The sequence below is a fragment of the Panthera onca genome, chromosome D1 (genome assembly GCF_046562875.1).
Source record: "Panthera onca isolate mPanOnc1 chromosome D1, mPanOnc1 haplotype 2, whole genome shotgun sequence".
In the NCBI taxonomy this organism is placed as follows: domain Eukaryota; kingdom Metazoa; phylum Chordata; class Mammalia; order Carnivora; family Felidae; genus Panthera; species Panthera onca.
In genome coordinates this window covers 46,708,810-46,723,911 of record NC_138348.1, presented here as the reverse complement: position 1 = coordinate 46,723,911, position 15,102 = coordinate 46,708,810, and positions in this window count along the sequence as shown.

The window sequence follows — 15,102 nt, the reverse complement described above, 5'->3', positions numbered from 1 at the left end:
TCCCTCCACCTCCATCCCGCCACCCAGAACAAGACAAAATGAAAAACCTCCTAGTGGCAAGTAGATGTTTCTTAGATCTGTTCTTAACAGAAATGCTCACCTCCCCAAAGCCCAGCAGTGGCTGCCATTATTGTGAGGTGAGAAGCAGGGACGGGGGGTGGGAGGGGAGAGGTGGCACAGGCTGGCAGGGAGGGGCATTTCTCTTCATAAAAGGCCCTTCTGTCTGCTTCAATGGTTATTATAGCTTTCCTCCTGGGGTGTTTTGTTGGGCCAGGGAGCTGGAGCCAGGTAAAGGCTCTAGGCAGGGGGTGGGGCTTATCTGTGCCCCATGCAAACAAGGAAACCTCGGAGATCCAGAACTTACAGGCACCCAGTCTGCATAGATGCCCATTATGCACTGATTTTTAAAATGTTAACAATTCACAATAATTCATGATATCTGGGTGGGGGGCCGTTTCTCTCTCTTTTTCTTTCCCTTTCATAGAGTACTCTGCACATAATTTGGAAATAAAATGTGAAGAGCTGGCTGGAGAAAAGGTATCTGCATGGCTATTTAGTGTCTGTTTTCTCTGTCAGAATGAAAGTCACCTGGGATTGCACAAGATGCTTGTCCCTGCAACGATCTCCAGTGCAGCCAGAGCACCTGCTAGGGGCTGGGGGCTGGCCCTCAAGGAATCTAGTGCGTGAAGAAACAGAGAGATAAGCAGATAATGCCAGGACCCATTAACTCCGGTGGGATCCATTAATCTGCATGGATGACTCTCCTTATCCACCCCTTTGGGCCAGGGACAAACTTGTCTAAAGCTTGACCCATCAGATTCTGTCTTGGATTTAGGGCTGGAGACACCATTCAGCTACTTGATGACAAAAGCCAACTTGGAGAGACAAATTCAGGGATAGAGACATTGAGGGAGCGAGATATCCAGAAAGACATTTGTGAGCCCCAGAGAGGGGGTGATGGGAAGGAAGAGAGTGGCGATGTCATAACCACGTCATTCTGGTTCCTGGTTCTAATCTTTCTCGAGTCTTTCTGAAGCCCAGCCGCTCTTAGATTCTGTGAGATGTTTTGCATTCTTCTCATATACTCCCCTTTTTGTTGGAGTTAGGTTTAGGGACGTTCTATTAGTGGCTGCCAAACTGCCTTAAATGTCTGGAGTGGGGCTGCTTATATCTTAGCAAAACAATACTCTTCAAGGAAGGTTTAAATTAGAGGAGGTTCCTACCCCTCTCTGAGACCCATGAGTTAGAGGCAGCGGGCCACCCCATTTTGCAGGAAAGGGAAATGCCAGCCAGGGGCATCCTCTCCTTCCCTAGTTGATCCCTGTCTGCAGTGCCAGCCACCACTTTCATGAAGCCCTCCCAGGTCCTGCCTGTAACTTGTGATTGTTCAGGCGGAAAGTGGTGCCAAGGTTTCTCTGAATGGAAACTCCATCTGGTTTTGGAAAGAGTGTTCACGTGGATTCAGGATTTCCATGAGTAACAGCCACTGAATATCCAAAACATACATGTGATTTGCCAAGTTTCCATGGGTGGGTGAACCAAAGAGACCCGGGGGACCATATTCCTGGCCATCGCCCATGGAACACAGACCAGGAGGATGAGCCCCCAGCCTAGCTGTCTTGCTTTTTTATTTAGCAGGTGGTTTCATGTGCTCTGTGTATGCTTTTCTGTGAGTCTGAAGTGGAGGGTGACTAAGGAGCAAGAGAATTTGGTAGGGCCTGTGCCAAAAGAGGAAAAGCTAAGAATCGATGTCCTTAAGCAACTAACAGGGAAAGAATATCTAGGTATGTGATTCTACCCAATTCTCTCCACTGCCTGGGGACAGAACGATGTACTTATTTCTTCTCTGGAGCAACTTTCAATGCAGGTGACATAACAGAAGCCCCCATAAAGCTTGCTAAACAAAACAAGTGCCTGGGTGCCCTTTGGAGATGTGGATCCAGCAGGTGTGAGATGGGACCTTCAGGCTACATTCTGGAATGGTCCTTGCCGAGGATTCTGTTATCATCAGGCCTCACCAAAAAGTTCTCCTACCATACCGTCAGTCTCCACCCTACCCACCCCACCCCCCCACCTGAGGAACAGCACGGTCTGGCCCAGCAGTGCTTGCTTTACAATGGATGTGGTTGGAAGCTGCTGGAATAGTGGAACAAAGGCTGGACTTGGAACTAGACAGTCCTGGGTTTGATTTCTGACTCTGACCGTAACTGCCATGACCTGAATATACCAGGATTCTCTAGCTTACGGACATGTTAGTGCCCAAACCACAGGGCTCTTAGTTAGCCCAATCCCACTGTCACTAAGAAGATAATCTGAGAAGGTCTCTAAGGGGTGTATTTGTGCACCTACTTTCCAGTTGCCTTCACCACCACTGTCTCCAAGACAATTGTGCCATCTTGAAGATAATAGGCCAAGACTTGAGAGGCGGTGTGCTCAACAGCCTGGCAGGGCATTTCCAGTTGCTGCTATTGGTTTCTGCTACATTAAAATCCTTGCTGGTCAACAGTAAAAAAAGAATAAGCTACCTATATACATGACGACACGGATACGTCTCAAATGCATTCTGTTAAGCATTCCGTTAAGAAGCCAGACCCAAAAGGCTATATACTGGCCCCATTTATACAATATTCTAGAAAAGGCAAACCATAGGGACTGCAAACAGATCATTGGTTGCCAGATGGGTTGACTACAAAGGGCACAGGGACATTTGGGGGATTTTATACCTTGATTGTGGTGGTGGGCAGGGAGCATGGATATACATTTGTCACAGCTCATCGTACACTGAAAAGACTGAATTTAGTGTACATAAATCCTACCCAAACTAAAAGACAATGAGGGAAAAAGGTAAAGTAGCTCGCCCAAGGTCAGAGCCAGGAGTTGAAGCAGGTTGTGTTGAACTCCTGGGTCCAGACTTGGAACTGCCCTGCAGTATAGCCGCTCACCAACCATAGGCAGCTCCACAGGTGCAAGTGGTGCTTCTCAGGAAAGAGGGCCTTGACCTCGGTCAGGAAGGTCAGGCAAAGGAGCCAGCGGTGGACATCATGGTGTGGGTGAACGAACTGTGTTCCGCTCACGGTTTTGCTACCTCCTAGATTTATCATCTTGGATAGACGGATTTCTCTCTCTAAAATCTAGTTCTCTCACCTTTGAATAACTTTTCCTTTGTTGAAAGAGAGCAATAAAAGCCAACCTTAAGAAATAAGCCCTTGTTGGGAGACATTGCAGGGTCGATGCCAAGGGCAATCCCAGCCCCGCGTTACTCTCCAGCCGGGGGACTGGGACAGGTCTCTCCAATCGTCAGAACTCCACTTCCCTCGTCTGTAAAAGGAGGACGGGAACTGCATCCACTTCATGGGAATGTTGTAGGTCTTACAAGAAGTAGTTTTTTAAGCCACTCAACGAAGTGCCTGGCATGTCGTAAGCATCACTGAGTGTTAACTATTATTATATTGTCACCCTCAACGTCATTACCAAGCCCAGCCAACAGAGCTCTTGCAAGTGAGCAGGGAACAGAGCTCCCTTTGTATATGCTCAGCTGGGGCTCCAGGGAAGGCAGGGTGAGGGAAGTGTCTACAGCAATTTTGCTTAGACCACAAAGGGTTATGGAGGGTCTCGGTGCAGACAGCTCTCTTCTGTTTACACAGGCAAACCTTTTATCCGCCTCAGCGCACAGTGCCGCCAGGATGGCAGGGTCAGAAGAAGTTCACATAATAAACACGTTCCCATCCCCATTTCGGTCCGGTTGCTGAGGCTCTTATATTTTAGACTCCTTTTCTTTTCTCACGCAGGGTCTGCACATCCCTGTCGGAAAGAAGATTTCCATCCAGCCCTCTGCTGAGACGTGAGCAGGATTCAAATGAAGGACATGTTCAAAGTCCCACAGTTACCAGGGGAGACTTCCCGCCATGGGAGCAAATTGGATAGCTACTGCTAAAATCGGGTCCCTCGGTTTTATTCCCCTGTTGCTGTCTTGCTCTGTCTGTTCCTTCTTGATCTGAAGCAGACCCTTGGAGTGGGTCTATTTGCCTCATATCTGATAGCCCCTAGCTAGTTTGTGCTGCTTGGGGAATGCACGCCACTGGCCCTGAGGTTGGCCAATGCTGCCGGGCAGAACATCCCAGTGCCCATCATTTTGACCTGGCGGCTTTCAAACATCAGCAAGTATCAGAACCACCTGGGGGCAGGAGGGGCAGGTTCCTGGATGGGGCCCCGGACGTTGCATCTCTAACAAATTCCTAGGTGATTCTAACACTGCCCAGAGACCCTCTGAACAGGAAGCCTTTAGAACTTCTATTCTTGATTGTTGGCGAGATAGCAAATATCACCCATGATTAGAAGAATGGTGAGGGAGTTGTTGGTAAAACTTCAGCCCAAGTGAAAGAGAGAGAGTACGAGTGTCGATGAAATTGTTTTCCAAATTTCCCCTCTGCTTTCTGCCAGCTGCTACCACCAAACATTCTCAATTGGGTTCAGATCACAGGACCAAGAGAGGAGGAATTGGTAAAAGATCTGCTCAAGAAAATGGACCCAGAAGATGGTCCAGGCACCAGGTGGACAAACAGAACCATTGTGAATATTAGAATCTCCATTGTGTTTCCAGAACACAATTCAAGGGGGCAGAGTGGAAAGAACAATGGTGAGCGTCCCATCCAACATAAGGTGAGGTTAGAAACAGGGAGAAAATAAAAAGTGAGCAGCTTAGGAACAGGTTTGGATGTGGAACCTGACACGGGGTAGGGCAGTGAAGACACTACTCTGTAAAGGGTGAGTGGGTGCTGGAGAGCAGCCTGCTTTTCTCACCTGAGGGCTAGATAAACCCTAGAATGGGCCGCTGCTGGTTTTAGGAACCAGACAGGCCTGAACAGTTCTCTTAAAGCTTAAGAGTTAGGTGGGCAGAGATGCTATGTTCTAAGAATCACATTTTATAAAACTACAAATAGTTTATAAAACTGTTTTCACCTATCAAAAGAATAAGTAGCTCTATCTGTTCTCATTCATTCATTCTACGATTACTTATTGGGTGCTAAGGCTCTGTTCCAGGAGCTGGGGATAGAGATGAACACAAGAGCAAAGCGTCTGTTTTTGTTTTCTTTTTTTTAATTTTTTTTAACATTTATTTATTTTTGAGACAGAGAGAGAGAGAGAGCATGAACAGGGGAGGGTCAGAAGAAGAGGGAGACACAGAATCCGAAACAGGCTCCAGGCTCTGAGCTGTCAGCACAGAGCCTGACACGGGGCTCGAACCCACAGACCGCGAGATCATGACCTGAGCCGAAGTCGGATGCTTAACCGACTGAGCCACCCAGGCGCCCCTCAAAGCCTCTGTTTTTATATAGTTTGCATTCCACAGGATAGAGAGATCTCCAAACCTGCACGCAACACACATGCACACACACAGAAATGATGTTAAAAATTTATACTTTACGTGGTGATCAATGCTGAGGAGAAAAAATAAAGCAGGGAGAGTGGCTATAGTATGTGAGCTTTGGGGAGACTTCTCCAACAACATGACATTTGAGCAGACATGAAGAAAGTGCAGAATGATCTCTGATAAAACTCTCGTGTCCAGAATAGGCGAAGAACTCTTACGACTCAACAACAAAAAGACAAATAAATGGCCAAAGGACTTGAACATTTTTTGCAAAGAAGATATCCACATGGCCAACCAGCACAAGAAAGAGGTTCAACAGCCTTTACCTCCTATCTGACACCTTCGGTCATTACAGAAATGCACATCAAAACCACTCCACACCCATTAGGATGGTTAGTTAAAGAAAGGGAAAATAAGTATTGGTGAGGATGGAGAGAGATTGGAATTCTTATACATTGCCCGTGGGAAGGTAAAATGGTTTAGTCAGTGTGAAACACAGTTGGGCAACTTCTCAAAAAATGAAGTGTAGAATTGCCATATGACCAAGTAACTCCAGTCCTAAAATTGAAAAGAGGTACCCAACCAAGTATATGCTCGTGCGTATTCATAGCAGGACTGTTCATGAGAGCCCAGGGCCCATCAGTGGATGAATGGATAAACAAATTGTGGTATATCACACAATGGGATATTAGTTTTAAAAAGGAGTAAAGTGCTGACAGATGCTACAACATACATGAACCTCCAAAACATTAGGCTAAGTGAAAGGAGCCGGATGCCAAAGGTCACGGATTGTATGATTCCATATATACCAAATATCCAGGATGGCTCACTCCATGGAGACAGAATGCAGGTGGTGGTTATCTGGGGCTGGCAGGCTAAAGGGCTGCAACTGATCAATGGGTAAGAAGTTCTACTTCAGAGCGATGACAATACTTTGCAACTAGGTAGAGGTTGAGGTTGTACAACACTGGGAACATACTGAGTGCCACAGGATTGTTTCCCTTAAAATGGCTGATTTGTGTTATGGGAATCTCACCTCATTAAATTTTCAGAAAAAAACAACAACGAAAGAAAGTGAGGGGTAGGATGATCCCTAAGAAAAACTGCTAAGGAAAAGCAAGACAGTGTATAACGGTGTGTGTATATTACCGTGTCTCTATCAACGTGGAACATCCCCAGGTACCTTTCTGTACCCGGTGACGTTTGTAAAATGTGCACGTATCACCTATGCGAAAAACTAAAAGCAAATTAATGAATTATTTGTAAATGCAACGCTAACTGCAGAGTCAGATCTGGGTTGGAATCCCTACTCTGCTGGGCATCGACTGATGACCTTGTGTCTTTCTGAGCCTCACATCCACATCTGTAACACGGCACAGTAATTGTACCACCTCCCCAGCTTGTCAAGTACATTAATGAGATTGTGCATGTAAAGGGCACAGTGCTTGGGATAGTGCGAGTGCTGAGGAAATGGCGTGAGTGGTTTGTACTCATAAACTGATGACAAGTATGTGGGTGTCCTCCACACCACCAGCCAGTCCTGCAACACCTGGTCACCGACTGGTGTTCAGTTCAATTCTGACACTACTTATCCAGGGCTAGTGCAACCTGCTTTTCTGACCCAATGGCTAGATGAAGCCACAGGTTAAGGGCTCAGATAAAGCTAGATAAAATCCACAGGTTAAGGGCTCAGCCCCACATTTAAATAAAAATAAAATAAAATTAGGGGCGCCTGCGTGGCTCAGTCAAGTGTCTGACTTTAGCTCATGTCATGATCTCATGGTTTGTGAGTTCAAGCCCCATGTTGGGCTCTGTGCTGACAGCTTGGAGACTGGAGCGTGCTTCGGATTCTGTGTCTTCCCCTCTCTCTGCCCCTCCCCCACTCACACTCTGTCTCTCTCTCTCTCTCTCTCTCTCTCAAGAATAAATAAACATTAAAAAATGTTTAAAAAGTTAAAATTAAAATTATATTAAATTAAAATTAAAACAGTACATTTTAATAATAGGTTTTATTTAACCTAATGCATCCCAAGTGCTACCACTGTAATCAATATAGAACTTACCAATGAGATATTTTACATTTTTCCATACTAAGTCTTCAAAATCTGATGTGTTTTATACTTAGAGCATATCTCAGTTTGGACTAACTACATTTCAAGTGCTTAACAGGCGCATATGACTGGCGGCTGCCATATCTGACAAACAGAGGTTTAATTGGACAAAAAAATGATCTTTCAACAACTCAAAAGAGATCTTTCCATTTTCTCTTTTAAAAGTCATGTCTCTGGGGTACTTAGAAGATATTTGTATACACTCTGAAACACTAATTCCAATTTCTAAGAATCCATTTTTCAGAAATGCTCACATAAATGTGAAAAGGTATATTAACAGGTATGTTCATCGTAGCTTTGCTCCTACCAGTGGAAGAGAGACTGGTTCTGGAGTCAAAATGCCTGGCTTCAAATCCGGGCTCTGTCACTTAATAGCTACCTGGCCTTGAATAAATTAATAAGCCCTTATCTTCCATTGCCTCATCTACATTTGAAATTATAACAGGGGGCTCTTTACAAAGATGAAATGAAATGATCCACATTAAGTGCTTCTGACAGTTCCTGGCCCATAGTAGGTGCTCAATAAATCTTACCTATCATTATCACTACAAACAGAGGAACAGTGTGACCATGGAAATGTCCAGCAACAAGGAAATTATTTACTGAATTAAGGTACGTCTATGTGGTTTAAGCTACCCGAGAGCAGGGACCATGTTTTAGTCCCTATTACACAACACCCAGCATGGTCCCTGGTATATGCTATGTGAAGGATGAATGGCGTGCCCAAGTCTGTAGAAAGAATGAAGCTGCTTGCAGAGTGTTAATCTGGATAGAGTGTACAAAAATATGGACCATATGATTCCATTTCTGTGGGGAAAAAAGGGAGAACTGTATATATAAAGGGAATGTATTCATTATATAACCACAAGTCAAAGGTGGGAAGCATACCAAACCATTAGTGGTTTTTGAATGGGGAGGCTTACAATATTTATTTTTCAGCGGAGATCACCTCACATTGTAGTTATTTATGGGGCCGTCTTGTCCCATCTCTCTGGTGAGCTCCACTGGCTTGTCCTATCATCCCTGTTCCTGTGCTCACCTAGCACTTGTGTTCAGGGCTATTAGAGTTCAGTGAATTGTTGCTGGATTGAATGGCTAATTATTGCTTGCCCTGTCCCCACCTACACTATGAATCAGCACTTGTTCAAGATCACAGAGTTCCTTTTAAATGTTCTCATTTTCCGTCAAAGTTCTGAAATGTATTAAATATGCTATCTGATCTGTCTGTGTTACACCCTTCAGGGCCTAACGCTTAGTAGGTGGGAACAAAAATGTTAGCTAAATGAATGATTTGCATAATAAAAATGTTGCAGAAGGCCACCCTACTCCCAGAAGTGTGCTGTTCAGAGTGACAGACGAGAAAGACCAACAAATCACTGTGTGCTGCGAGCCCTTCCTCCTCTCAAGACATCTCTCCAGGGTTTCTGCCTATTGGATTATGGAAATGGTATTAGCATGGGCAGAATCTTAATTTCTGGTCTCAGGAACCAAATGTATTATTTATGTGTCTATGTCACATTTATTTATTCATCCAGGGAATGTCTAGAGGCCCGCAATGTACTGGCTGCTTTATGCCTAGCCCTGAAGACACGAAAATGAAGAAGGCAGGTTCCCATTCTTTTTTTTTTTTTTGAATGTTTATTCATTTTTGAGAGACAGAGCACAAGTGGGGGAGGGGTAGAGAGAGAGGAAGACACAGAATCTGAAGCAGGCTCCAGGCTGCTGTCAGCACAGAGCCCAACGCGGGGCTCAAACCCGCGAGCTGTGAGATCATGACCTGAGCTGAAGCTAGATGCTTAAGGACTGAGCCACCCACGCTCCCCAGAAGGTTCCCATTCTTAAGGAGCAGTCTCTTGTTCTCACTCTTCTTTCTCATCAGCTTGAGCACCCATACCTAGCAACTGTCTCCCTCTTAAAAAATATTTCCCCCTAAGGCACCCAGGTAGCTTAGTAGGTTAAGCAACTGACTCTGGATTTCAGCTCAGGTCATGATGTTACAGTTCATGGGATGGAGCCTCATGTTGGGCTCTGCACTGACAGCTTGGAGCCTGCTTGGGATTCTGTCTCTCCCTCTCTTTCTGCCCCTCCCCTGCTCACACGTGTGTGCATGCACGCTCTCTCTTTCTCAAAATAAATAAATAAACTTAAAAAAAAAGCTTCTCACCAGACCTAGTATTAACTCAACTCTAGACCAGTGTGTAGAATAATTGCTAGAGTCCTGTGTGCTAGTCTCATACTTTTTTTTTTGACACTCACTCACTGTGTGCTCAAAAGCAAATCAAGTCGTCTCTGTGCCTTGGTTTCCCCTCTTGGGGAAGATTCGTGGGGTATCTACTTGCCCTCAGGGGCATAGGGAGGGTCGTACGGGACAGTGGATGCTGAGAGGGCTTGAAATGGAGGGAGCTGGTCTGAGTGTCACCATTACTGCCATCTATCCAGTCATGGGGTGTCACCACAACTTGCAGAGAATCTGGACATAAGTCAGAAAAAATAGAAATTGTTTTTTTTTTCCTTCCTCAGTGGAAACACCTGCTTTGGGGGGCTTAGGTTTCAATGAAAATATTTAAGAGTAGCTGTGTGATATTGAAAGAGTCATTTCTCCTTCCTGTCTGTTTATGTTCTTATGACATGAGGCAAGGGGACTGGATTGATGGCTTTTAAACTATGCTCCAGAAAACTATGCACTGGGAAGACACTCTTCTAACCCCACATCTACAACTAGAGCAGCCAACATTAAAAAAAAATTTCCCCTAACTTTACATATTTGGCTTTATTGTAAGGTTTTCTTTTCTTTTTTCTTTTCTTTCCTTCTCTCTCTCCCTCAACTTCCTCTCTTTCTCTCTTTCTTTCTTTCCAAAATCGTGGAGCTAAATTAAAATGGGGGGAGGGTAAGAAACCCTCACTGCTAAATAATCTGTAGCATTCTTTCTGTCATGTTCACACACATATGGACCCATGTGCTATTTGTGCTATTTATGTCACGTGTGTGCATTCCTCTTGCACGTGTTAGGTGTGCATGAGAGCCTCTGGGTACAGAATTCCTTGCTAAGAATCAGCAACGAGGGGCACCTGGGTGGTTCGGTCGGTTGAGCACCCGACTTTGGTTCAGGTCATGATCTTGCAGTTTGTGAGTTCGAGCCCTGCGTCGGGCTCTGTGCCGACAGCCCAGAGCCTGGAGCCTGCTTCGGATTCTGTGTCGCCCTCTCTCTCTGCCCCTCCCCTGCTCATACTCTGTCTCACTCTGTCTCAAAAACAAATAAAACATTAAAAAAAAAATTTTTTTTTAAAGAATCAGCAACAAACCTGTAGCCTGCTTGCCTTTTATTTTTAAGCGTGTGCTCAGAGATGACCATGTTTAAGTACAGCATTCCTGAGTCTGAATAACCTTCGGCAGCTGAAGGCTAAGAAATTCACCGGTCGGGGGAAAGCCTCTTCCCAAATGCTGGAGTGCCAGCACCTGTGACTGGAGGGTCCTGGGAAGTGGAGGGTTGTGGGAATAGCGCCACCTTGTGGTTCCTGCGGTCACTTGCCGGAGCAGGGCCTGCCCGGTCCCAGAGCTCAGTGCTGGCTCCTACGGGGACCAAACTCCTGGAAATGGGGGTTCTCAATTTACTGGGAAGGGGCAGGTGTTAGAGTCCAGGCTGCTCCCCAGCAGCGGGTCCAGCTGCCTCGCTTGGCAGCCCTTCTCCGAAAGCTGCCGCACTGCCAAGGCCAGTGAGAGCTACCGGGCAGGGTGGGTGGTGGTTGGGAGGTGTGCCTCGTGGGACAGTGTCTGCGTCCAGAAAAGGAGGGCAGAGCCCGAGAGGAGAGGGGACAGATTTCACAACTGACGTGTGTGAGGCCGAGGTGTGAAGACGGTACACCAGAAAGTACACGGAGGGAGGGCAAGAAACTCAGGACACGTGTGAGGACAAGAGGACACTACCCTCACCTTGATCTCACCCTGACCCCAGTCCGGGGATCCTGAGTGAGCTCTCCTGCACTCCCTGTCCTCCCAGCCCTGGCACAGGGTGGCAGGGAAGATAAAACGAAATGTAAGGGACTTCGCCCAGTGCCCAGCACGTGGAAAGTCCTCAAAGCTTCCCACGTCTGTCCCCACCCTCTTCCACTCAGTGGACTAGACCCGGGGTAACAGCCAGGAGCTGGATTGACCAGCATCAGAGCTGACCGCCCTGTGCAGCTCTGTCCCACACAGATACACCACCTGCCGTGGATGCAAGCCCCGTCCTTGATCTAACATTTTCTAGTCGTCGCCTTGAAAAAAGTCAAAAGAAACAGGTGCAATTACTTTCTATAACATATTTCATTTAACCAAATATATCAATAGCTTGTCGTTTCACCATGTAATTAAAATAAAAATCAGGGATGCCCGGGTGGCTCAGTTGGTTAAGCATCTGACTTCCACTCAGGTCATGATCTCTCAGTTTGCAAGTTTGAGCCCCACATGGGTTGGGCTCTGTGCTGACAGCTGGGAGCCTGGAGCTCGTGTCAGATTCTGTGTCTCCTGCTCTCTCTGCCCCTTCCCTGCTCACGCTCTGTCCCTTTCAAAAATAAATAAACGTTAAACAAAATTTTAAATAAAAATCAGGGAGATATTTTATCCACCCCCCTCCCCGCCCCCATCCCTGTACTAAAGTCTTTGAAATTCGGTGTTTATTTGACACTGGTATCCTACCACAGGCCCTATTCTTTTTTCTTTTTTTAATTTTTTAAAATTTTTTTTTTAATGTTTATTTATTTTCGATACAGAGAGACAGAGCATGAAGAGGGGAGAGTCAGAGAGAGAGGGAGACACAGAATTCGAAGCAGGCTCCAGGCTCCCAGCTGTCAGCACAGAGCCCAACATGGGGCTTGAACTCACGGACCATGAGATCATGACCTGAGCCGAAGTCGGACGCTTAACCGACTGAGCCACCCAGGCGCCCCCCACAGGCCCTATTCTTAAGGACAGCTGGGGTCTCTTCTCTGTCACTGAGTCACCGATGTACCCTGTGGCCAGCGCAAATCACTCTCTAATGCGGGTCTTACTGTCCTTTCCTATGGGATATGGGGCTGGACTGCTGATCTCTGATGCTTCTTCCTGAAGGGAAGCTTTACAATCACCAAACGAGGCCTAACCATGCCTTGCCCTGCTCTGCCTGCCTCAGGGGTTGTTGAGACACTCCACTCAGGGCAAGCCTGTGAGAGCTCGCGGACACACAGCAAGTGCTTTCCAGTGAGAGGGAAGCCCCTTATTCCTGTCATGTCTGCCCGTCTCTGCTTCCGGAGGATTTCTAGAAGCTGCCCCGACTTCTTTGCCCAGACTCCAGAGCTCCAGATGTCGCTGACTGCAGCTCCCATAAAGGATTCCCTGGCCTCGTTCCTGGGCCTCTTCCCTCTTTCTGGGCTCCTCTCACGTGTTGAGCAAGACAGAGTCTGGGCTCCGCCGGAGCACCCTGAAAGCAGGCCTCCTTTGGTGCTGTGGAGAAACCGTGTGAGGCTGAAGTCTGAACCCCGTAAGGCTCTTGGCTCAGGCAGGCGTATGCCCTCCACGAGGGCCCCAGCTCTCCCAGTGACAGAACTCGAGACTCAGTTTACGACTGATCTGCACCTGCATGCAACAGTGCCCCCGCCTTCTGGCCAGAGGGACATTCTTCCCAGCACAAACGTCTCCGTATCTCACTCCCTCTGTACTTTAGGACCGATTAAGTTGGAATTGGAGACCATCAGTCAATCCCTGCAGTTTCTCAATGGGGAAACTGAGGTGCAGAGAGGGGGAATGTTGCCAGGTCATGGAACTAGTCAGTGGCAGTCTCTAGACTCCCATCCTGGGCTCTTCTGTCCCCCCTCTGCACCCCTCTCTACCACCAAACTACGTAGCCTGCGTCCATCCACTGCATTTGCTGGCAGCTCTGGATCTGTCGTGGACAGCCTTGGAGAAAACCACTCAAGCTCAGAAGCCCCTGGGGGTTTGACTCGGGGTCTGCTGGATGCGGTGGGGGGTGCAGAAAACAAGGCCCTGGGTGAGCCGGACCCCTTCAGTCCCACACCCAGCCGTTTATGCTCCAGCCATCTTCCCCATACACGGTCTCCCCTGGCTGGCTGCCTGGAGCCGCCCCCAGCCAGCCACTCTCCCTCTCACCTCCAGGCCTTGGTCCCCAGGCTGCTCCCCACTGCCTCTCTATGCACAGCCTGCTCTTACCCCCAGAGACCAGCCCACACATCACGTCCTTCATTCACCCTGTTTCCCACGGTCACCCTGTTATGGCCACCACCAAAGTCCTGTTCTGCTTCTCCATGCATATCCAGGGCCTGGCACAGTGTAATGATGGAGGTGTAAACGAGGTCCTGGATTCTGGAATGTTCCCATTCCAGACTGGAACAACACAGGAGTAGCCTTCTCCGCCCCCTCCCCCAGTGCTCCTGGACAATGCTTCCCTCCCTTCTTTCCCTAAGTGCCCTTTCCCTGCAGGAAAGTGTCCCAGTGGGCCTAAGCAGGCGGCCTGACATTCCCCCTTGGCCTAACCAGGTGGGACCTGGGAGGTCTCTGACAGCCCCTGTCAGTCACCAGTGCCCGTCTTGGTTCCTCCTGGCAAGCTTGTATGCGCTGGCACTCTGCAAGTGCCCAGGAGGTGGCGCCAAAGTGCTGAAGAAGGGCCTGGTGGGCTCCCCCTCCTCAGGGCCAGAGCCCGCCTTAGGTTCTGTTGTTGTGACAGGGTCCTGCCCTCCAATGGCTCCCTGACAGTGAAGGCCAGGAACGTTTTGCTCATTACAGGGGCCCCGTGCTCCATCAGGCTGGGCTCTGGGCCACTCTTTGTACCCCAGCCCCTGACCAGTCTGTGTGGGGAATGGGGGACAGAATGTCACGCAAGGAGTAACATTGTCCATGTACTTCCTATGCTGGGATTTCCCATCATCACAAAGATTTCCATGTCTTGGACTGGGAGCTGGCAGAGAACTTGACCATTATTAGGAGCTGGCATGCCTGAAATGGGTTACAAGTGTATGGAGACATTGACTCTCGGGGTCCTGGCCCTGGGGGTGGCTGGTGGAACCAGGTGGGTGGGACCCCTTGAGCCAGTTGCCTGTGGCAAGAAGCAGCCTCATTCATTGCACAATTATTATTTTCTACACAGGTATATCCGCTTTCCAAAAGTTCACGTTACATCACTCTGCTTTATGTGAGACCTATGTTGATATCTGTTTTCGCCCACTGCAAGAGACCCAAAGAGGATTTTGGCTTTTAAGAAAAGAGGCAAGAAGCAAAAATAGCGTTCAGCATTCGTTTTGCAGTGAGCCATTACAGAGGCAGTGGGTACCCCAAGCAGAGAGATCAGCTTTGCCAAGCTCCTTCCCCGGGAACCTGCTCAGCATCTCCACACCAAGCTGCCACAGCTTTGAACTGTGTCTGTGAGCATCTGTGTTTTATCTGGGTGTATTTTGTGTATCCACTAGTGAGATATGTCCTAAGGTATAAGAGAGGTTATTTGGGGGGCCTGAGAGGTTATTTTTCGGGCCTGCACGTGTGAATTAATGATAATGGCTTCTTTGCTTTACACCATTTTGGCTTGTGAAAGGTTTCATAGGAATGTTCTACAATTGGACAGCAAACCTGTATTTACTTGGAATGAATGTGATTGG